Below are 24,571 nucleotides of genomic sequence, written 5' to 3'. Positions count from 1 at the left end.
TTCTTACTCTTTCAATAAAGTCAGGTTAATGTCCTATGTGTACATAACTGTTGAAAAACCATAAATCTGGATATTTGTATAGAAGAGAGAAGAGACTATTCCTCCTTAAAAGAAAAAAAAAGGAGAAAAACCTTTGTTTCTCATGGAACATATGGCAAGGACTTTGAGTTCTTATCCTAATCTTTTGAGATATAAATAAATTCCTCAAAGGGCCAGGTAATCCCAGTGTCTTCAGCTTTGCGATTCAGAAATACCTCCAAGTTCCTAGACCTCCTCACCCCTTGAAATGCAAGCATACAGCTCAGAATGAGTAATTCTCTTTAGAGTTCTTACTGTCAATATTTATGTAAATTATATTACCAGGGCTTGTTTTCAGTCCAGAACCCAAATTTTCAGGAAAAAAAAAATAGTGAAAATGAATTCTATAATAAATGCAGAAACACAAAGATATTCTTTCTATACCATACATTTTGTCTACAAATGCATCAAGGTACAGGAATGACATTTGGTATTAACAGTTCATTCCATTCAAGCATAAAAATCTTCCTCAACTTTCAGAAATCTCAGTTGCAATGAGATAATATTAATTTTTAAAAATCCACAAACAAAATTCCATGTGTTTGTTTTGCCAGTGACTGTGTCTGGCCTGAGTGCTGGGTTGAACCAATATCTAGTTGAATGTTGGGTTTAAGAGGGTCCTGGAAAATTTCCTTTTGGAAGACTGAGTTTGAACTATGGCAAAGCTTATTTTATTTCTTTCTATACCTATTATAAACTCTCATATAACTTTTGTAAGTGAAATATAACATATTTGCTAAAAACGTTGACATTTGTGCTGGGAATAGAGCTAGATTTGTAATCCTTATATCAATACTGGAAATATTCTGATGATAAAATTCAGTGGTCACTATGAAGACATTAATCTGATGTCTCATAGTAGAGTCCTCTTTCTGATAAAACCAGAGGAGGATCTCATTTTTTATTCTTCTTTTCATTTATCTACTGTTTCAGAGACACTCAAGGACAAAAATCATTAAAATAAGCAAAATTTATCTTTCAAAAAGTTTTTTAAAAAATATTGTTAAACTCCATTAAATTAGCACAGATGTTTGTTACTGTAAAATTGATTAAAACTAGAAGTAAAACTGAGATTTTTTTTACTGCTTGTTAAATTCACTTTTCAACTCAAACTTTCAGTCATAAAATTTCTGAAATTTTGAAATCAATATTTTTTGATCTTTAAATAGATTCTATCACTTAATAGAAACACAGTGACACAGAAACCACAATACGATGACCACCATCAATGAGAAGATATGCTATATGCTAATTTAGACTACAGTCAAGTGATTTAAATAAGGCATGAAACATTAGGGACATTGTGTTCATTTTATTTATTTTAAAATTTTTATTAAAATATAATTGACTTGCAATGTCATATTAGTTTTGGGTGTGCAGTAAAGTGATTCAGTTATACATATGTATATATAAATATATGTGTTCTTGTTTTACATACTCTTACTTTATAGGTTATTATAAGATATTGAGTATAGTTCCCTGTGCTATACAGTAAGTCCTTGTTGGTTATCTATTTTGTATTTAGTATTGTATATATTTTTATCCCAAACTCCTGACTTAACCCTCTCTTCCCCTCCTCTTTGGTAATCATAAATACATTATCTATGTCTGTGAGTCTGTTTCTGTATTGGAAATAAATTATAAATTAATTTGTTTCTTTCTTTTTCTTTTTAGACTTCACATGATACATTTGTGTTTGTCTGGCTTATTTTGCTTAGTATGATAATCTCTAGGTCCATCCATACTGCTTCAAATGGCATTATTTCATTCTTTTCTGTGTACTACATGCTTATATTTATCTGTTGATGACACTTAAATTGCATGTCTTGGCCACTGTAAATAGTACTGATATGAATACTAGGGTGCATGTATCTTTTCAAATTATGTTTTTCTCTGGATGTATGTCCAGGAGTGGGCCTGCAGGATCAAATGGTAACTCTATTTTTAGTTTTTTAAGGCTCCTCCATGCTGTTCTCCATAGTGTCTGTACCACATTGTGTTCATTTTAATGCTGACTTAAGAGAACTTTAATTTTGGATTTGTATTTTCTCAATTTTATTAAGTATTTAATAATATCTTACCTACTTCGTCAGACTGTTTTATAAATGGATAAAAGCAGAAGCATTCAAAAGCTAGGGAATCCCTTTAATACAAAATGAAAACCATTATGTAAATAAACCCTGAGTGTTTCTAAATTGCCTCAGGACTTTTTCAGCATAACAATATGTGACTCTCCTTTGTCTTGCTGCAAGTGAAGGTGTGACTTGTAGTCTATGTGACTGCTTTGTATTTATTTGAAAGATACTCATAAATATAAGTATAAAAGAGTATACTCAAATTATCTGCACTTTTCTGGGATGAATCCTCTTGAATGTTTGATCACAGGTGCATCAAATAGTTTTTGCAGATTCTACTTATGCTAATTTGCTCACTCAAAAATATATAAAGACAATCTAATGTAGCAAATGCACAAAGAGAAAAAACTCAATCTCATTTTCCTAGGATTTGTTTATTTGAATAAGTTACTTTCAATCTGTAAAATTTTTGTTATCTAGGAAATCCAAATTTCCTTGAGCAGAACTAAATGTACAAAAAGGCAGAGGTTTGTAGTTATATCTTACACTGTAATTTTAAGATTTTCATATATATATGATTTGCCTGTATATACACTGTATTTGTTAGGAATGGAGGTCACGAATCAATTATCCACCAACACAGCACAAATGGGCTCACATGATTTTACTTGTAGTAAGCAGTAACTGGATAATGGCAAATTGATGGGTATTGTTACAGTAGGCTAAAAGTGAAGGTTAAAAAAAAAAAATAAAAGTGAAGGTTAAGACAGAGACTCCTTCCTGGATCATGTGACATTTGAGAACTGGGCCTTGAGAGAAACATATGAATGGGTGGAGGCAAAAGAAATGGAACAAGAAAAGACAGAAGGATAGGATACCGAGGTATCTATGTTGAATAATGAGTACTTACTTTTGGTGTGAAGGTAGGAAGAATATACAATCCCTAAATATGCCACTTTGGTGAGATATTTAGGAAGTATTAATTATTTTGAGCTGTAGGCACTTGGAAAGATCAAATGGAAAGAGAAGCTTTCTCTTAAGTCCCCTTATCTGCCCGAAGACAGATCCTCCAAAAGAAACCCAATTGTCATAGATTCCTTTCCTGAGAGCTTCATCAACCAGAAGAGATTAACTCTTATTCCAAGTGAAGACACTAAAATTTGACAGCACATCCAGATGAAGTTTGCCACAAACTATGATATTTCCCAGCTGTTTTTCTAAGGGCCCATTCATCTTCCCTAAAATTCATTTACTCTCCCCTAAGAGGCTTACAGGGAGAAGGCAACTGCACCCCACTCCAGTACTCTTGCCCGGAAAATCCCATGGATGGAGGAGCCTGGTGGGCTGCAGTCCATGAGGTCACTAAGAGTCGGACATGACTGAGTGACTTCACTTTCACTTTTCACTTTCACGCATTGGAGAAGGAAGTGGCAACCCACTCCAGTGTTCTTGCCTGGAGAATCCCAGGGACAGGGGAGCCTGGTGGGCTGCTGTCTATGGGGTCACACAGAGTTGGACGTGACTGAAGCGACTTAGCAGCAGCAGCAGCAAGAGGCTTACAGAGGGCTTCCCAAGTGGCTCAGTAGTGAAGAATCTTCCTGCAATGCAAGAGACACAGGTTCGATCCCTGGGTTAGGAAGGCCCCTGGAGAAGGGAATGGCGACCCCCTCCAGCATCGCTGCCTGGGAAATCCCACTGTCAGAGGAGCCTGGTGTGCTACAGTCGGTGGGGTTGCAGAGGCGAACGCTACTCAGCGACTGAACAAGAAGAGGCGTCATCTCCCTCTGCTTTCCCTATTAAAGTAGTATTTAAACTGAATTCTCAGTCTCCTCTTTGAGTTGCTCATTTTCCCCTGGGTATCTAATGTTAATTTGAATGAGGAATCTCAACAATGGAGTCCAGTCAGGTCATGAACAACCTTACATACCAAGGAAAGAATTTGGACTTTATTCCACAGGTGATGAGAGTCAGTGACAGCTTTTAATAACGGAGATGGTGTAAGTAAAGCTATCGAGGAATCAGGAAAACTAACCTGTCAACAAAGTTCAAGAATTTGGCTAAAACATAGATTACAAATAGTTGGGGAAATAATGTGATCGTACAGGTGGGTATAACCTAAGGGATAATGCATGGGACGATATTCAGCAGATGAGCACAGGGATAAGGTCATTAATCTAAAGGACTTGGTGATATTTAGGGGAAGTGAAGGAAGAGCCAAAGGCTATTGTAGGTGGTAAATAATGTCAAGGATTGTAGCTCCTAGGACATGCAGTTAGCACCCAATAAGTAATAGTTTAAATCCATATGTATGTGGTGATAAAAATAAGAGATTGTCATTTTCTTGAAGCAACAGATTCTGGAGACATGGTAAACTAATCGTTACTTGGTTCCCTTTTTCTCTACTCCCAACACCAAGCTTAATGCCCTGCGTGAATCAGGCAGCTGCTGACTTGGAGTCAGGATGTAACTAAGACCTTGGACTGCATTGGAGGCTGAGGCAGTGGCAGGTAGGGAGAAATTCCTTGACTTCTTCTCCTGGGGCCTGACTGAAAAACCTACCATATATTACATAGAGAAAATAAAAATCTAAGATCTAAAAACATTGCTAAAAGAAGTAATAAGAAATATTATAAATATACAAAAGAGATCTCCATGACCCAGATAACCACAATGGTGTGACCATTCACCTAGAGCCAGACATCCTGGAATGTAAAGTGGGCCTTAGGAAGCATCACTACGAACAAAGCTAGTGGAGGTGATGGAATTCCAGTGGAGCTATTTCAAATTCTAAAAGATGATGCTGTGAAAGTGCTGCACTCAATATGCTAGCAAATTTGGAAAACTCAGCAGTGGCCTCAGGACTGGAAACATTCAGTTTTCATTCCAATGGCAAAGAAAGGCAATGCCAAAAGTATTTCAACTACCACACAATTACACTAATCTCACAAATTAGCAAAATAATGCTCAAAATTCTCCAAGTGAGGTTTCAATAGTATGAGAACTTAGACTTCCAGATATTCAAGCTGGATTTAGAAAAAACAGAGATACCAGAGATCAAATAGCCAACATTCGTTGGATCATCAAAAAAGCAAGAGAATTCCAGAAAAACATCTGCTTTATTGATTTCACCAAAGCCTTTTTTTGACTGTGTAGATCAAACACTTTGGAAAAGTCTTCAAGAGATGGGAATACCAGACCACCTGACCTGCCTCTTGAGAAATCTGTAACAGGTCAGGAAGCAACAGTGAGACCAGGACATGGAACAACAGACTGGTTCCAAATAGGAAAAGGAGTACATCAAGGCTATATATTGTCACCCTGCTTATTTACCTTATATGCAGAGTACTCATGTAAAATATCCAGCTGGATGAAGCACAAGCTGGAATCGAGATTACTGGGAGAAATATCAATAACCTCATATGCAGATGACACCACCCTTATGGCAGAAAGTGAAGAAGAACTAAAGAGCCTCTTGATGAAAGTGAAAGAGGAGAGTGAAAAAGTTGGATTAAAGCTCAGTATTCAAAAAACTAAGATCATGACATCCAGTCCCATCACTTCATGGCAAATAGATGGGGAAACAATGGAAACAGTGACAGACTTTATTTTCTTGGGCTCCAAAATCACTGCAGATGGTGACTGCAGCCATCAAATTAAAGGATGCTTGCTACTTGGAAGAAAAGTTACGACCAACCTAGGCAGCATATTAAAAAGCAGAGACATTACCTTGCCAACAAAGGTCCACCTAGTCAAGGCTATGGTTTTTCTAGTAGTCATGTATAGTTGTGAGAGTTGGACTACAAGGAAAGCTGAGTGCTGAAGAATTGATGCTTTTGAACTTAGTGTTGGAAAGGACTCTTGAAACTCCCTTGGACTGCAAGGAGATGCAACCAGTCCATCCTAAAGGAAATCAGTCCTGAGTATCATTGAAAGGCCTAATGCTGAAGCCTAAACTCTAATACTTTGGCCACCTGATGTGAAGAACTGACTCATTGGAAAAGACCCTGATGCTGGGAAAGATTGAAGGCAGGAGGAGAAAGGGATGACAGAGGATGAGATGGTTGGATGGTATCACCAACTCAATGGACATGAGTTTGGGTAGGCTCTGGAAATTTGTGATGGACAGGGAAGCCTGGCGTGTTGCAGTCCATGGGGTGGTAAAGAGTCAGACACAACTGAGGAACTGAACTGAACTGAAAAGAGGTAATAATGAATAATAAAGTAAAAGAGAATTGAAAATTGTACCTGAGGCAGAAGATGTACTAGTTATTTTAATGAATGCTAGAGTTTTAATAACAAAAGATGCAATCACATGAGCAAACAATAATGGGCTTCTCATGAGCTTATAGTTGATCCTTGGCAGATAATAAGCTTTTTTTCTGCAGGTGCTATATTATGGAAAATGCATATTAACACATATACACACAAAAAGAAGCTGTTATCAAGAGCCTGGCAGACATGCAGAATTATCCTGAAATACCAATAAAGTAGTTGTAATAGAATCCAAATATTCAGAGGATTCCAGAGTGAATGGATAGTTAAGGAGTTAACTTCAGGTCTTTTGTGTATTTGTGAGAATATTTCATGATGAAAAGAGAAAGAGAGGAATAGTACTGCAGCAGAATTACAGAGAAATTTTGTGGATGTTTGTTTTACAGTACAGGGAGATTTGGACTTATCTGTAAACTACCGTAAATACAGAAAATAGAAGCAAGGAAAATGTACACTGAAGATGCAAGAAATAAAAGGAGGGAAAGTTGAGGGAATTGTTAACAAGAGTTATCTGGAACTGGGCCTATCATTATGCATGATAGAAATCTACATCGTGATTTGTATATATTCCTACATTGAGACCTGTGAGGATAGGGACCACATCTCTGTTCGTCATGTCCACACACAGTGCTCAGTCCAGACTATCATATTCCCAAACAAATACTTGATAACTGAAATGATAAAAAAGATAGAAAACATAGTCAGAAATGTTAGCCTTATAGGAAGGAAAAATTACTGTAAGCATAAATTTAGAGTGAATGACTGGAGAATTGCAATGACTCAGTTAATAAGGAAAGCTTTCAACCTGAAAGACAAGATTGTCTTTTATGTTAATAAAATGGGAAAAGAAATTGGTGTGTATGGATGGTTTGGGTTTCAAAGTAAACACTTTGGAGTCAGCTATAGGTATGTGTGAATCCAAGATCTGACTGTTATAAATTATATGATGTTAAGCAAATTAATCACTTCTATGTACTTCCATCTCCTCATTTCTTAATAAGAAAATAATACCTATTTCACAGAGAAGATTTAAGAACTAAATGTCATACTAGAGATAAATCACCAGACCCAGCCTGTCACTTGGGAAGCACCATGTCGCTTGCAAGATTTAGGCTTCACTGAGAGATTATGCAGGACTATGACATTTAATGGGGAGCCAAGAAGAAGCTGAAGACTGCCACAATCTGTTCCCTGATTCTCAGGCAGGGCTTTGAAGGAAGTCTTGTCATTAGGAACCAAGTCCCTTGGAATCTGACAGCCTGTTTTGGACCTGGTTCTGCCACTTACCAATATGTAGCCTTTGGAAATGCGTTTATCTGTGCCTCAGTTCAGCCATCTTTAAAATAAGTGTAGTGAGAATATCTAACGTAAGAGTTGCTTTGAGGACCAATTGAGTTAATGTGTGTGAAACACTTTATCTGGCATGTAGCATGTGAATAAAATTATAGTTAGGAGAAGGAAAGAATATTTGGGGAAGTAGGAATGGGATCCAGGCGTTTGCTCGTGAGAGAATACAGGTATAGTGGGGGGTGGGGAATGAAATGGATGAGGGAGACCTACAAGATGGGGAAGGGCAAAAGAAAGTGTGACAAATGAACATAAAAATAAGAAAAAAAAAACAGAAATGTGAAAGCTCATTTTGAGACGGGCTCAAACAAATATATTCATTATATAATCTGAGGCTAGACTGGGCACATGCCATGGGAATCCAATAATAAAATCCATTATCTTTAAAAGCATACTAAAAAGTAAACAAGCATTTTTGCCTTTTTCTTAACTGTTCTACCGTATTTCTGGTTCTAATTCACTGTCTTTAACAGATTTGGGGTGGGGGATTGTTTTATATTTTTATTGCCACCTGTGACTAAAATATGTACTGTTAATTTGAAATTTGAAGAATTTGCAACACATTTTTCTTTTAGCATGTCACAACTGGAGCTTATCAATGCTTTTATTATTAGCTGGAAATAACAGAAAACTTTTACTGTGGCAGATTCTGGTCAAATTTTAAAACAGGCCTACTTAGCCTGAAGAATTGAAAAGTTGAATACTAGTATAAATATGACTGGACATGTTTTGTTCTCTATAAAAAGTCACAGTTCCAGAAAGTGAAATTGTCCATTTTTATATTCAACTCTGTTCATAAAAATTGTATATAGTCTAGAAATATGAGGATGAAATGACAGATATATATAGATAGCCCAAGATCTTGAAACTTACCTTGATTCTTATAGATCTGTAAGAATCCTGTGGATGGGAAATGGCTCCCCATTGCAGGCCTAAGTTATATAAGATAAAGAGAACTGAATAATAATAATAATCCTAAAATTTTAGTATTATATGTAATATATGAAATGATTATATATTTTTACTTGCCCAGAATATATAAACATCTTAAAATCCCTGAATTAAAAAAGTACTGATGACATTCTTAGATCCTATCATAATAAAACCTCATATTAGTGAAAAAAATATGAAACAGAACCACCAACCACTAAGAATTTAAACACTTTGCTAAATAATTCTTTGTCAAATAGGAATTGCAGGAAAGTATAAAAGTTATGATATTTAAAGCATCACATATCAAAAACTATAGGAGTATATCAAAGTTATACTTACAGCATTAAAATAAAGTGCAATTGTTAACATTTTTATCACCAAATATAACAAATTGAGGATCTTCTCAATTATAGCATTGAAGAAATGCCATCATAATAAATCTGTAGAATGTACTAGAGATTAATTAATGCCCCAAACCCCAGATTTTAGGAATAAGAAAAAAGTACAATAGTAATCTATTTAAAACAAAAAGTACATTGATAAACTGAAATTTTCTGATTTAAGCCAGGATGCTAAGCAACCTCATAACTCCAAGTCTGCAAATGCAGAGAGGTCGCTGACTATTAGTAGTGGTTTGCTTGTGGAAGAACAAATGTGCAACAGAAGTCACCAATAGAACTATTAGTCATGCTGTTAAGAAAGGACAACACAGGCAGTTCAGCCCTGTGCACTCCCCTCTCAGATCAGACAAGAAGTAAATCAGTATTCCTTGTCCAAGCAGTACAATTAGTATAAGTTAGACTGGAAAAAAAAAAAGACATTATGCATCATCAGGAAGCAGGAAAAATTGAATATCCCAATTAGAAAACACTTTAGTCATCTCCCAAGCTCACTAAAAGGATGGAGACCTTGTCTGCAATGCCTTCTCATCAGCTAAAGTACAAACTAAGAAAAAATGAAAAGGGTACATAAGACAACACATTTTATTATAAGTTCTTGTTACTCGGTCACTCAATTGTGTCCAACTCTTTTTGACCCCATGGACTGCAATACACCAGGCTTCCCCGTCCTTCGCTATCTCTTGGAGCATGCTCAAATTCATGTCTACTGAACCTATGATGCCATCCAACCATCTCATCCTCTGTCGCCCCCTTCTCTTTGTGTCTTCAGTCTTTCTCAGCATCCGGGTCTTTTCCAATGAGTCAATTCTTTGCATCACGTAGCCAAAGTATTGAAGCTTCAGCTTCAGCATCAGTCCTTCCAATGAATATTCAGGGATGATTTCTTTTAGGACTGACGGGTTTGATCTCCAGGGTACTCTCAAGGATCTTCTCTAGCACCACAATTCGAAAGCATCAATTCTTTGACACTCAGCCTTCTTTATGGTCCAGCATTCACATCTGTACATAAAAACCATAGCTTTGACTAGATGAACCTTTGTCAGCAAAGTAATGTCTCTGTTTTTTAATATGCTGCCTAGGTTTGTCATAGCTTTTCTTCCAAGGAATAGGTGTCTTTTAATTTCATGGCTGCAGTCGCAGTTTTTAGTGATTTTGGAACCCAAGAAAATAAAGTCTGTCACTGTTTCCATTGTTTCCCCATCTATTTGCCATGAAGTGATGGGACCAGATGACATGATCTTAGTTTTTTGAATGTTGAGTTTTAAGCCAGCTTTTTCACTCTCTTCTTTCACTTTCATCAAGAGGCTCTTTAATTCCTCTTCTCTTTTTGCCATTACGTGGTATCATGTGCATATTTGAGGTTATTGATGTTTCTCCCAGCAGTTTTGATTCCAGCTTGAGCTTCATCCAGCCTGGCATTTCACATGATGTACTCTGCATATAAGTTAAATAAGCAGAGTGACGATATACAGCCTTGGTATACTCCTTTCCCATATTTGAACTAGTGGTTTGTTCCATGTCTGGTTCTAACTGTTGCTTCTTGACTTGCATAGAAGTTTCTCGGGAGGCAGATAAGATGGAATGGTATTCACAGCTCTTTAAGAATTTTTTACAGTTTATTGTGATCCACACAATCAAAAACTTTAGCATAGTCAATGACATAGAAGTAGATGCTTTTCTGGAGTCCCCTTCCTTTTTCTGTGATCCAACAGATGTTGGCAGTTTGATCTCTGGTTCTTCTGCCTGTTCCAAATTCAGCTTGTACACCCGGAAGTTCTCAGTTCACATACTGTCGAATCCTAGCTTGAAGACTTTTGAGCATTACCTTGCTAGCATTTGAAATTAGTGCAATTGTCCTACAGTTTGGACATTCTTTGACATTGCCCTTCTTTGGGATTAGAACTGACCTTTTCCAGTCCTTTGGCCATTGCTGAGTTTTCCAAATTTGCTGGAAATTTTATAAGTAAGATTGAAGAAAATTTTACAGTTGTAAACTTTGTCTACGTTATAAACTATCTAATATGTTCGTTAACTCATGGAAATATCTGAAATAAAACCTACAGAAATTTGAGCAGATTATGAAAGCATGGTTGCTTTGGCAGTATCCATCCCATCTTTCTAAGGTCTTGCTTCTTCAAGCAAAGATAAATGATGTCATAGAGGATTGAAACATTACAATTATGTTCCTATAACTTGATATATCCCATAAACTTTATAAAATTTAAATATACAGGGCTCTTTTTTTTCTTAATTTAGTTTTAGTCTTATATTGGAGTATAGTCGATTTGCAGTGTGGTATTAGTTTTAGGTGTATACAAAGTGAATCTGTTATACATATACGTATATCCATTCATTTTCATATTATTTACCCATATACGATTACTATGAAGTACTGAGTAGGGTTCCCTGTTCTATACAGTAGGTCCTTTGATTATCTATTTTACATATGCCCATGCATGCATGCTCATCATGTCCAACTCTTTGTGACCCTATGGACGGTAGCCCATCAGGCATCCTTTTCGTGGGATTTTCCAGGCAAGAACGCTGGAGATTTTTGCCATTTCCTCCTCCAGGGGATCTTCCTGACCCAGGGATTGAAACCGCACCTCCTTCATCTCACATCTGTATTGGCAGGTGGATTCTTTACCACTGAGTCACCCGGGAAGCTATTTAATATAGAGTAGTGTGTATCCGTCAATCCCAAATTCCTAATTTATCCCTCCACCGAAGGCTTTCCCTTTTGGTAACCACAAGTTTGTTATCTACTTACAGAACTCTTTTTTAAAATAACAGATTTGGTAACCCAGATTCCAGAAGAAATGAATAATTTAGGGAAACATCTTGATTTTCTAAATTGATCCTAGAAGTTAGTTCCTGAAGAGCTATACAATGTAGAGGAGTTTTTAAGTTGAAATTTAAAATGATTTTTATTAAGAATATTTTAATGATTGGAAAAACATTTATAATATATTCTCTTAAAAAATTATTTCAGGTTTCACAGATGGGCATAAAAATCTCTCCAAGTATATTGTAAAGAAAGAACTCAGTGCCAGGAATTAAATACTTACAAAATTATTTTTAAACCATAATCAGTTAATAGGAATAGACTCCCCTGCATTCTTTTGGTTTTGAGATCACAGCACGGTATCTACTGCAGACATAGAAAGTCGCTGCTCCTAACCGCAGCGATCACTGCCATCTCAGCTGTTCCCCATCTGTGACACTGGTGACCAGACGCTAGAAGTGGAGCCAAGTTCTCCAATAGTTAGGATTTTCAGAATTGTTTCTCAGCCAACAAAACTGTAGAAAATGGCCTCCATCTCGTTTCTGAATCCCAGTGACCTTATCTTGACTCTAATCCTTTTTGGAAAGGAGTCTCAAAAATGTAGTTTTTAGCTTTCTGACCACTGCTAATGGAAACAGGTTGAAATGGAGTCTGAGCAAATCTATTCAAGTATCTGCTACAAGCAAAATACAGAATTACATGTGCAATCTGATTTCAAATCCTAGAAGAAAAGAGAAAGAAAATATGTATCAAAGTTTAACTATTGGTTATATCTGAATTTTCTGGTTGCTCAGACAACAGAGAATCTGCCTGCAAGGCAGGAGACGCAGGTTGAATCCCTGGGTTGTGAAGGTCCCCTGCAGAATGGAATGGCTACCACTCCAGTAATCTTGCCTGGAGAATTCCATGGACAGAGGAGCCTGCCGGGCTACGGTCCATGGGATCACAAACAATCAGACACAATCAAGCAGCTAACTCAGTTGCCGAATATTGAAATGAAGGAGGATTTTAATTTCTTCCTTTGAATATTTATCTAATATTAAACTTACTAAAATAAGAGTATAACACTTGTTTCAATTTTTAAAATACATATACATTTTACCTGTGTAGTAAAGAATAGATGTTGCCTGTGGAGAGGATCAGCTGGGTCCCTGGTTCCTAAGTTAACCTCTACAGCCTTGGAATTTCCAGAGTGACAGAATTATCTTTATTTTTCATGATAAACCCTTGGTATCACATCTGATAATCTGATACTTAATACTAACAAGGTACTGCATGATGGGCCTCTCTGGCCACATGATATTATATTAAGGGAAGGGGAGACCAGGGATTGAGGTCAGTCACATGGAAAATCATCCAATAATCATGCCTGCTTAATAAAACACCAGGTAAAACTCTGGACTCCAAAGCTCTAGTGAACTTCCTTGGTGGACAATATCATATACATATTGTTACACATCAGTACCGGTGGGTGATGTGTCCTGAGAACAGAAGCTTTGCATATACAACTCTCTTAGACTCTGACCTTGTGTCTCTTTCCTTGGCTGATTTGAATATATCCCTTTTCTGTAACAAATTATAACCATTAGTGTAATAGGTTTTAATGCATTCTGTGAGTCTTGTGAATTATAGAACCTGAAGGCAGTTTGGGAAACTTGAACTTGCAGTTCATGCTAACAGTGAAGGCTGTCTTTTACCAAAATAAGATTTATACCTTCCTTGCAGTCAAAGATGAGGAAGCTCTATACAGTCAGCAAAAACAAGACCAGGAGCTGACTGTGGTTCAGATCATGAACTCCTTATGCCAAATTCAGACTTAAGTTGAGGAAAGTAGGGAAAACCACTAGACCATTCAGGTATGACCTAAATCAAATCCCTTATGATTTTACAGTGAAAGTGCCAAATAGATTCAAGGGATTATATCTGATAGTAGAGTACCTGAAGAACTATGGACAGAGGTTCATGACATTGTACAGGAGGGAGTTATCAAACCATCCCCCCCCCAAAAAAAATGCAAAATAGTTGTCTAACAAGGCTTTAAAAATAGCCGAGAAAAAAAAAATAAAATAAGAAATAGCTGAGAAAAGAAGAGAAGCTAAAGGCAAAAGAGAAAAGGAAAGATATACCTATTTGAATGCAGAGTTCCAAAGAATAGCAAGGAGAGATAAGAAAGCCTTCCTCAGTGATCAATGCAAAGAAATAGAGGAAAACAGGAGAATGGGAAAGACTAGAGATCTCTTCAAGAAAACTAGAGATACCAAGGGAACATTTCATGCAAAGATAGGCACAATAAAGGACAGAAATGGTATGGACCTAACAGAAACAGAAGATATTAAGAAGAGGAAGTAGCAAGAAGGCACAGAAGAACTATACAAAAAAGATCTTCATGACTCAGATAACCATGGAGGTGTGATCACTCACCTAGAGCCAGACATCCTGGAATGCTAAGTCAACTGGGCCTTAGAAAGCATTAATATGACAAAGCTAGTGGAGGTGATGGAATTCCAGATGAGCTATTTCAAATCCCAAAAGATGATGCTGTGAAAGTGCTGCACTCAATATGCGAGCAAATTTGGAAAACCCAACCGTGACCACAGGACTGGAAAAGGTCAGTTTTCCTTCTGATCCCAAAGAAAGGCAATGGCAAAGAATGGTCAAACTACTGCACAATTGCGCTCATCTCACACGTTAGCAAAGTAATGCTTGAAATTCTCCAAGCCAGGTTTCAATAGTGCATGAACTGTGAACTTCCAGATGTTCAAGTTGGATTTAGAAAAGGCAAAGGAACCAGAGATCAAATAGCCAACATCTGAGGGATCATCGAAAAAGCCAAGAGAGTTCCAGAAAAGCATCTACTTCTGCTTTATGGACTATGTGAAAGCCTTTGACTGTGTGGATCACAACAAACTGTGGAAAGTTCTTCAAGAGATGGGATACCAGACCAACTGACCTGCCTTCTGAGAAATCTGTATGCAGGTCAAGAAGCAACCGTTAGAACCGGACATGGAACAACAGATTGGTTCCAAATCGGAATATGAGTAGGTCAAGGCTGAATATTGTCACCCTGCTTACTTAACTTACATGCAGAGTACATCATGCGAAATGCCAGGCTGGATGAAGCACAAGCTGAATCAAGATTGCCAGGAGAAATATTAATAGCCTCAGATATGCGGAAGATACCACCTCATGGCAGAAAGTGAAGAACTAAAGAGCCTCTTGATGAAAGTGAAAGAGGACAGTGAAAAAGTTGGCTTAAAGCTCAACATTCAGAAAACTAAGATCATGGCATCCAGTCCAATCTCATCATGGAAAATAGGTGGGGTACAATGGAAACAGTGAGAAACTTTATATTTTGGGGTTCTAAAATCACTGCAGATGGTGACTGCAGCCATGAAATTAAAAGATGCATGCTCCTTGGAAGAAAGGCTATGACCAACCTAGATAGCATATTAAAAAGCAGAGACATTACTTTGCCAACAAAGGTCTGTCTAATAAAAGCTATGGTTTTTCCAGTAGTCATGTATGGATGTGAGAGTTGGACTGTAAAGAAAGCTGAGCGCTGAAGAATGGATGCTTTTGAACTGTGATGTTGGAGAAGACTCTGGAGAGTCCCTTGGACTGCAAGGAGATCCAACCAGTCCATCCTAAAGAAATCAGTCCTGAATATTCATTGGAAGGACTGGTGCTGAAACTGAAACTCCAATACTTTGGCCACCTGTTGTGAAGAACTGACTCATTGGAAAAGACCCTGATGCTGGGAAAGATTGAGGGTAGGCACAGGAGGGGACAACAGAGGATGAGATGGTTGGATGGCAGCACCAACTCAATGGACATGAGTTTGAGTAAGCTTCAGGAGTTGGTGACAGACAGGGAAGCCTGACATACTGCAGTCCATGGGGTCACAAAGAGCCAGACATGACTGAGTGGAAAATTCTGAAAGAGATGGGAATACCAGACCACCTGACCTCCCTCTTGAGAAACGTGTATACAGGTCAGGAAGCAACAGTTAGAACTGGACATAAAACAACAGACTGGTTCCAAATAGGAAGAGGAGTGCATCAAGGCTGTATATTGTCACCTTGCTTATTTAACTATATGCAGAGTACATCATGAGAAATGCTGGGCTGGAGGAAGCACAATCTGGAATCAAGATTGCCGGGAAAAATATCAATAACCTCAGATATCAGATGACACCACCCCTATGGCAGAAAGTGAAGAAGAACTAAAGAACCTCTTGATGAGAGTGAAAGAGGAGAGTGAAAAAGTTGGCTTAAAGCTCAACATTCAGAAAACTAAGATCATGGCATCTGGTCCCATCCCTTCATGGCAAACTGGTGGGGAAACAGTGGAAACAATGGCTGACTTTATTTTTCTGGGGCCAAAATCACTGCAGATGATGATTGCATCCATGAAATTAAAAGATGCTTGCTTCTTGGAAGGAAAGTTATGGCAAACCTAGACAGCATATTAAAAAACAGAGACATTACTTTGCCAACAAAGTTCCATCTAGTCAAGGCTATGGTTTTTCCAGTAGTCATGTATGGATGTGAGAGTTGTACTATCAAGAAAGCTGAGTGCCGAAGAACTGATGCTTTTGAACTGTGATATTGGAGAAGAGTCTTGAAAGTCCCTTGGACCGCAAGGAGATCCAACCAGTCCATCCTAAAGATCAGTTTGGGTGTTTATTTGAGGGACTGATGTTGAAGCTGAAACTCTAATACTTTGGCCAATTGATGCAGAGAGCTGACTCATTTGAAAAGACCCTGATGCTGGGAAAGATTGAGGGCAGGAGGAGAAGGGGAGGACAGAGGATGAGATGGTTGGATGGCATCACTGACACAATGGACATGAGTTTGGGTGGGCTCTGGGTGTTGGTGATGGACAGGGAGGCCTGGCGTGCTGCGGTTCATGGGGTCGCAAAGAGTCGGACACAACTAAGCGACTGAACTGAACTGAACTGAACTGAGTGACTGAACTGAACTGTTCTTAGGCCTTGAAAATTGACTAATTCCAGATAATACCTATCTGAATTCTGGGGAATTCATAGAAATTGAGTTTGGCTAGCATTGGCAGAAAAATCTTACCAGAAAGATATCTAGTAATTCAAAGAATCTATACAGTCCATGGAATTCTCCAGGCCAGAATACTGGAGTGAGTAGCCCGTCCCTTCTCCATGGGATCTTTCCAACCCAGGGATTGAACCCAGGATTGCTGCTTTGCAGGCAGATTCTTTACCAGTTGAGCCACAAGGGAAGCCCCAAGGAATCTATAGAAGTGCCAAAAAAAAAAAAAAAAGAAAGAAAGAAAACTAAACTAAAACTTATAAAACTGGAACAGGAGAATTTAGCTCTGAGAGTGGTCTTTCTTGGCCATTCCATGTAAAAAGCTCCTGTGTCACCACCTATCACCGTATACTGTTCCACTTTCCACATAGTATTTATAATCTCTCTTTCTCTCTCTTTGTCTCTTTGTACTCACTATATTTTAGGCTTACTGAAAATCTGAGCTTTCTTTCTCTTGCTCACTACTGTTTTTCCAGCAGCTAGCTTAACCCAAAGTAGATATTAAGGTATAATTTAATGAATGAATGAAAATAGAAATGGCTGGAAAATGAATACATGAATGGAGTTGCAGCCAAAAGTATTTCTAGTGTAATTTGGTTATAATACTGTTACTACAGTTGCTGAACACTGATACCACTTCTCTGGACATTTGATTCCAACACTGATTAATCGATTGCACAATGAATTTTAAACTTTCCGTAAAATACCACATTGCTCTCTTTCTTTCAAAATCTGGATGAGGCAGCATCCTTGTAGCCTTGTGTTGGATTTTTGTCTTCCATTCAGACTGAAGAGAACAAGTACCTGGTTGTGTGTGTGTGTGTGTGTGTGTGTGTGTGTGTGTGTGTGTGTGTGTGTGTGACTCACAAGATAGCACAGATCCAAGAAAGAACAAAGGAAATCGAAAGATTGGGAAAGAAGTCCAACAAATGTCTAGTACAATGTTGTTTAGAGTAAAATAGCCTTCTTTATTAATTACCTTTATTTATCCCCATCCAAAATAGGATACTAATACATTTTAATTTTTTCTTCTCTGCTTACTGTTAGCCACAAATTACATGTGGATATAAACTGGAATTTTAGTTCCAGATTGCTATTTTAAGGAAATAATTTTACTGCATACTAATTTTTACATTTAAAATGATTATTTATAAAATTATGTTCTAATAATTATTTTGTTCTTTCTAGACTTTTAAAAATTCTCCCTGGCCTATAGGCTCTGGCTATGCCTTTATAGATAGTCTGTGAGTATTAAGGTCCGTTTATATCCATAAACATCTTTATGTCATCCTCACGCTGTGTGGCAGTTTGGTTAGGTGTGCTGTTTAGGTTCAACCTTATTGTCCTCTAATATTTTATTATATTGCTTATTGGCTCGGTTGTATTCATTGTTTCTGATGAAAAGTTTTATGTTCAGCAGATTCTTTTGCAAGGGTAATGTTTTGTTGCTTTCTGACAGCTTTTAGAATTTTTTTTTTTAATTCTAAATTTTGACTACAATGTGTTCAGTGCATTTTAGTTTGGTCTGCTTTGATTTTAAATATATATTTCAATCTGAGGACTTAATATATAGGCCTGGAAGACTGTAGGCTATTTCTTTTTTTTTTTTAAATAGTGCTACTCCTCCAAATTTTCTATTTCTTCTTTCTCCTTCCTGTCTCTCTGTTATACTTATTAGTCAGATATGGGATCTTCCATTTCTTTAAACTACTTCTGCCTGTGTTTTTCCTTCTGTGCTGACTGCTGGTACAATCGTTAGTTTTATCCGCCACTTGTGTGTGTTCTTCTATTTAGTCTATTTCTCTTTTCTCTTAGAGCATAGATTGAAAAGTAATGCCCACAGAGTAGTCTTCTCCTTATTTTTGATTGTAGTAGCTCCCTGTTATCCATAGTTTCACTATCCACAGTTTCAGTTATGTGCTATCAAACACAGTCCAAAAATATTACATGGAAAATTCCAGAAATAAATCATAAGTTTTAAATTGCATCCTGTTCCAAGTAGCATGATGAAATTTTGTACCATCCAGGTCAGTTTCACCCAGGACATGAATTCTCCCTTTTCCCATGTCCACACTGTGCATAATACTCGTGCATTAGTATTAAAAATATAGTATATAGAAGATTCAGTCCTACTATCTATCTCTTCATGCATCCACTGCATATACTGCAAGTATACTGCCACCATCTCACCCACACAGATCTTGGCTATATGACTTGCCTTAGAGAACTGAAAAGTATAAAAAGCAACATAAATAGAGATTTGAAACATGTTTGTCCACTTCAGAAATTTGAGACTAATATAACAGCATAAGTTAGCCTGCTTAAGGATGGCAAGCCGTGTAGAGGATGAAGTGCCCTAGTTAACTTCATATTAAACACCAGAAACGTGAAGTCATACAAGACCATTTGGCCATCACAAATGTATCAGCTGCCCTAGACACGTGAGAAAGTGTAGTGAAAATCAACCTTGATATAAAAACCATCCAGCTGATCCAGAAAATCCTGAGGTAAAAAAATGGCCATAGCTGTAAGTTACTAAGTTTAGGGGTAGATTGTCTAGTGGGAATAGATAACTGGTACAAAAGTTGATGCCACTTAAAACTTGATTGCTTGTTATTCCTTCTCTGCAGTGTGAGTGCTATAGGAAAAAGCAGAAATACTGTGTCGGGGAGTCATGGCAGAGAGCCATAGTTCTCATGTTTGTTCCAACTAGGGGAAGTGAGAAATTCAAAATTACTTGAACTGCTGGTAATTTAGCTCTCTTTCCTTGGTCTTTCTTTTGTTTTTCTCTCTCTTTGAAACCATATGCTTATTAAAAGCCATATCCACTTACCTGAGGCTGATTATGACAGATTGCAGTAAATGTGATAACTTGACAAACTAATTTTTCTTTCTTTTTTGCAAAATTATTTCTGTTTTCTCTTCTTCCACTCATTAAAAAATAAAAGACTAAATCTACAAAAATAATAGATAAAAGCACTGTTTTTTATAAAACTGTAATGCTGAAGAAAATATTAAGGCACTTTTAAAGTTTTTCCAACTGAATCTGCTCTTAGTTTACTATATATTGATTGAAGAAACATGATTTAATAAGAAATATGCATTGGTCTTGTTCAGTGTTTTACTCATGGCTCTGAATCAATTGTTAACACTATGGCATAGATTAAAATTTACTAATCTATGTTGTTTTATCAGGGTTCTCTAGAGAAACAGAATCAAATATGATATAAATAAAGTATAAGGAATTGGCTCATATTGATAGCTTACGGTGAATAGGTTGGATTCGTGATCTCTGAAGATCTAGCTTCAGGATCAAGGACCAAGCTTGATCACTCAAGAGCTTTTGTGTAGCAGAGTTTTATTAAAGTAAGAAAAAGACAGAGAAAGCTTCTGACACAGACCTCAGAAGGGGGATGGAGAGTGCCGCCCTCGCTAGTGTTAGCAAGGGAAGTCTAGACCTTGTAATTAATTATTACCATAAATCAAAGGGATGTCTCAAGTTTGTGAAAATTTTACCAGGCCCACTCCCACAGGTTACACTTTAGGATAACAGGATTAGAACTTAATAATAGAAAGATCCTACCAGACTCACTCCCATAATTTACATTCTAAGATATCAGGATTAGTCAAAAGGTTTTCAGGGAGGAGAAACTGTCCTGAAGCAGGACACATTGTTGTTCAGTTCAGTCACCCAGTCACGTCCAACTCTTTGAGACCCCAGGGGCTGCAGCACGCCAGGCTTCCCTGTCCATCGCCAACTCCCAGAGCTTACTCAAACTCATGTCCACTGACTCAGTGATGCCATCCAGCCATCGCATCCTCTGTCATTCCCTTCTCCTCCTGCCCTCAATCTTTCCCAGCATCAGGGTCTTTTCCAATGAGCCGGTTCTTCACAATAAGTGGCCAAAGTATTGGAGTTTCAGTTTAGCACCAGTCCTTCCAATGAATATTCAGGACTGATTTCTTTAGGATGGACTGGTTGGATCTCCTTGCAGTCCAAGGGACTCTCCAGAGTCTTCTCCAACACCACAGTTCAAAAGCATCCATTCTTCAGCACTCAGCTTTCTTTACAGTCCAACTCTCACATCCATACATGACTACTGGAAAAGCCATAGCTTTGACTAGATGGGCCTTTGTTGGCAAAGTAATGTCTCTGCTTTTTAATATGCTGTCTAGGTTGGTCATAGCCTTTCTTCCATAGAGTAAGCATCTTTTAATTTCATGGCTGCAGTCACCATCTGCAGTGATTTTAGAAAGTTTCTCACTGTTTCCATTGTACCCCACCTATTTGCCATGAAGTGATTGGACTGAATGCCATGATCTTAGTTTTCTGAATGTTGAGTTTTAAGCCAACTTTTTCACTGTACTCTTTCACTTTCATCAAGAGGCTCTTAAGTTCTTCCTCACTTTCTTCCGTAAGGGTGGGGTCTTCTGCATATCTGAGGTTATGGATATTTCTCCCAGTAATCTTGATTCCAACTTGTGCTTCATCCAGCCTGGCATTTGCATGATGTATTCTGCATATGAGTTAAATAAGCAGGGTGACAATATTCAGCCTTGACCTACTCATATCCTGATTTGGAACCAATCTGTTGTTCCATGTCTGGTCTAACTGTTGATTCTTGACCTGCATACAGATTTCTCAGAAGGCAGGTCAGTTGGTCTGGTATTCCCATCTCTTGAATAATTTTCCGCAGTTTGTTGTGATCCACAGAGTCAAAGGCTTTGGCCTAGTCAATAAAGCAGAAGTAGATATTTTTCTGGAACTCTCTTGCTTTTTCAGTGATCCAGCGGATGTTGGCCATTTGATCTCTGGTTCCTCTGTCTTTTCTAAAACCAGTGTGAACATCTGAAAGTTCATGCTTCACTTACTGCTGAAGCCTGACTTGGAGAATTTTGTGAATTACTTTACTAGCGTGTGAGATGAGTGCAATTGTGCAATAGTTTGAGTATTCTTTGACATTGCCTTTCTTTGGGATTGGAACGAAACTGATCTTTTCCAGTCCTGTGGCCACTGTTAAGTTTTCCAGATTTGTTGGCATATTGAGTGCAGCACTTTCACAGCATCATCTTTTAGGATTTGAAATAGCTCAATTGGAACTCCATTGCCTTCACTAGCTTTGTTCCTAGTGATGCTTCCTAAGGCCCACTTGACTTCACATTCCAGGATGTCTGGCTCTAATTGAGGGATCACACCGTCATGATTATCTGGGTCATGAAGATCTTTTTTGTATAGTTCTTCTGTGTATTCCTGCTACCTCTTCTTAATATTTTCTGCTTCTATTAGGTCCATACCATTTCTGTCCTCTATTGAGCCCATCTTTGTATGAAATGTTCCCTTGGTATCTCTAATTTTCTTGAAGAGATCTCTAGTCTTTCCCATTCTGTTGTTTTCCTCTATTTCTTTGCATTGATCACTGAGGAAGGCTTTCTTATCTCTCCTGGCTATTCTTTGGAACTCTGCACTCAAATGGGTATATCCTTCCTTTTCTCCTTTGCTTTTCCCTTCTCTTCTTTTCACAGCTATTTGTAAGGCCTCCTCAGCCATTTTGCTTTTTTGCATTTCTTTCTTGGGTGGATGGTCTTGATCCCTATCTCCTGTACAATGTCACGAACCTCCATCCATAGTTCATCAGGCACTCTGTCTATCAGATTTAGTCCCTTAAATCTATTTCTCACTTCTACTGTATAATTATAAGGGATTTAATTAGGTCATACCTGTATAGTCTAGTGGTTTTCCCCACTTTCTTCAATTTAAGTCTGAATTTCACAATAAGGAGTTCATGATCTGAGCCACAGTCAGCTCCAGGTGTGGTTTTTGCTGACTTTATAATAGAGTTTCTCCATCTCAGCTACAAAGAATGTAATCAATCTGATTTCAGTGTTGACCATTTGGTGATGTCCATGTGTAGAGTCTTCTCTTGTGTTGTTGGGTGTTGGATTATATAACATGTAGTTATATAATCCCTAGTATAGAGTTTAAATTGAGTTGTGTAATTATCAGTTTCAGACATTAAAATAAAAAAAATTTTATGTGACTAAGAATGTAGGAAAGAAAATGTTTCTCCTTTCCTCCTCCTCAAGAACCCCAGACCCCTCTGTCCTCAGGGACGCCAGACTTCTTAACAACCTGCCTAGGAACTGGCTCTCTCAATATGGTCATGGAACCTTATAGATCTCAAAATCTGCAGGGCATGTTGGCAGGCTGGAGATCTAAGAGAACATAGTAATGTAGTTAGAGCTGAAGTGTGGTAAAGGAAGATCAGCAGTCTTGAGACCCAAAGAAGACCCAGTGTTTCTGTTTGAATGAAAAGACAGGAAAAAGCAAGAACCTAGTTTAAAAGGAGTCAGAAGGAATTCTCTCCTACTCAAGGGAAGACTCGTTTTTTTTATTCTATTCAGGCCTTCAGATGATTGCATAAGGCCTTTGACTGTGTGAATCAGAACAAAATGTGGGAAATTCTTCAAGAGATGGAAATACCAGATCACCTTGCCTGCCTCCCATGAAAGTTGTATCCAGGTCAAGAAGTAACAGTTAGAGTTGGACATGGAGCAACAGACTGGTTCAAAATTGGGAAAGGAATATGTCAAGGTTGTATATCGTCACTCTGCTTATTTAACTTATATGCAGAGTACATCATGTGAAATGCCAGACTGGATAAAGCAGAAGATGGAATGAAGATTGCTGGGAGAATTATCAATAACCTTAGATATTCATATGACACCACCGTAATTGCAGAAAGTGAAGAGGAAGTAAAGAGCCTCTTGATAAAAGTGGAATAAGAAAGGGGAAAAGGTGGCTTAAAACTCAGCATTCAAAAAATGAAGGTCATGACATCTGGTCCCATCACTTCATGGCAAATAGATGGGGAAATAATGGAAACAGTGACAGACTTTATTTTCTTGGGCTCCAAAATCACTACAAACTGTGATGGCAGTCATGAAATTAAAAGACACTTATTCCTCGCAAGAAAAGCTATGACAAACCTAGACAGCATATTAAAAAGCAGAGACATTAATTTGCCAACAAAGGTCCACATAGTCAAAGCTATGGTTTTACCGGTAGTCAGGTACAGTTGTGAGAGCTGGACAACAAAAAAGGCTGAGCGCTGAAGAATCGATGCTTTCATATTGTGGTGCTGGAGCAGACTCTTGAGAGTCCCTTGGACTGCAAGGAGATCCAACCAGTCGATCCTAAAGGAGATCAACCTAAACATTCATTGGGAGGACTGAGGCTGAAGCTGAAGCGCCAGTACTTTGGCCATGTGATGCGGAGAGCCAACTCATTGAAGAAGGCCCCGATGTTGGGAAAAATTGAAGGCAGGATGCGAAGGGGACAACAGAGCATGAGATGGTTGGATGGCATCACTCAATGGACATGAATTTGAGCAAACTCCAGGAGATGGTGAAGGGCAAGGAAGCCTTTCAGGCTGCAGCCCATGGATTCTCAGAGTCGGACATGACTGAGCAACTAAACACCACCACCCACATTAAGCAAGACAAGGCTTTACTTGTCTTTACTAATGTGGGTGCTTTACTTTGCAGATTCAGATATGGATCTCATCCCAAAACACCCTTGCAGGAATACCTAGAATAATGTTTGACTATATATTTGAC

The sequence above is a fragment of the Muntiacus reevesi genome, chromosome 16 (genome assembly GCF_963930625.1).
Source record: "Muntiacus reevesi chromosome 16, mMunRee1.1, whole genome shotgun sequence".
Taxonomy (NCBI): domain Eukaryota; kingdom Metazoa; phylum Chordata; class Mammalia; order Artiodactyla; family Cervidae; genus Muntiacus; species Muntiacus reevesi.
This window is presented reverse-complemented; position numbering follows the sequence as displayed.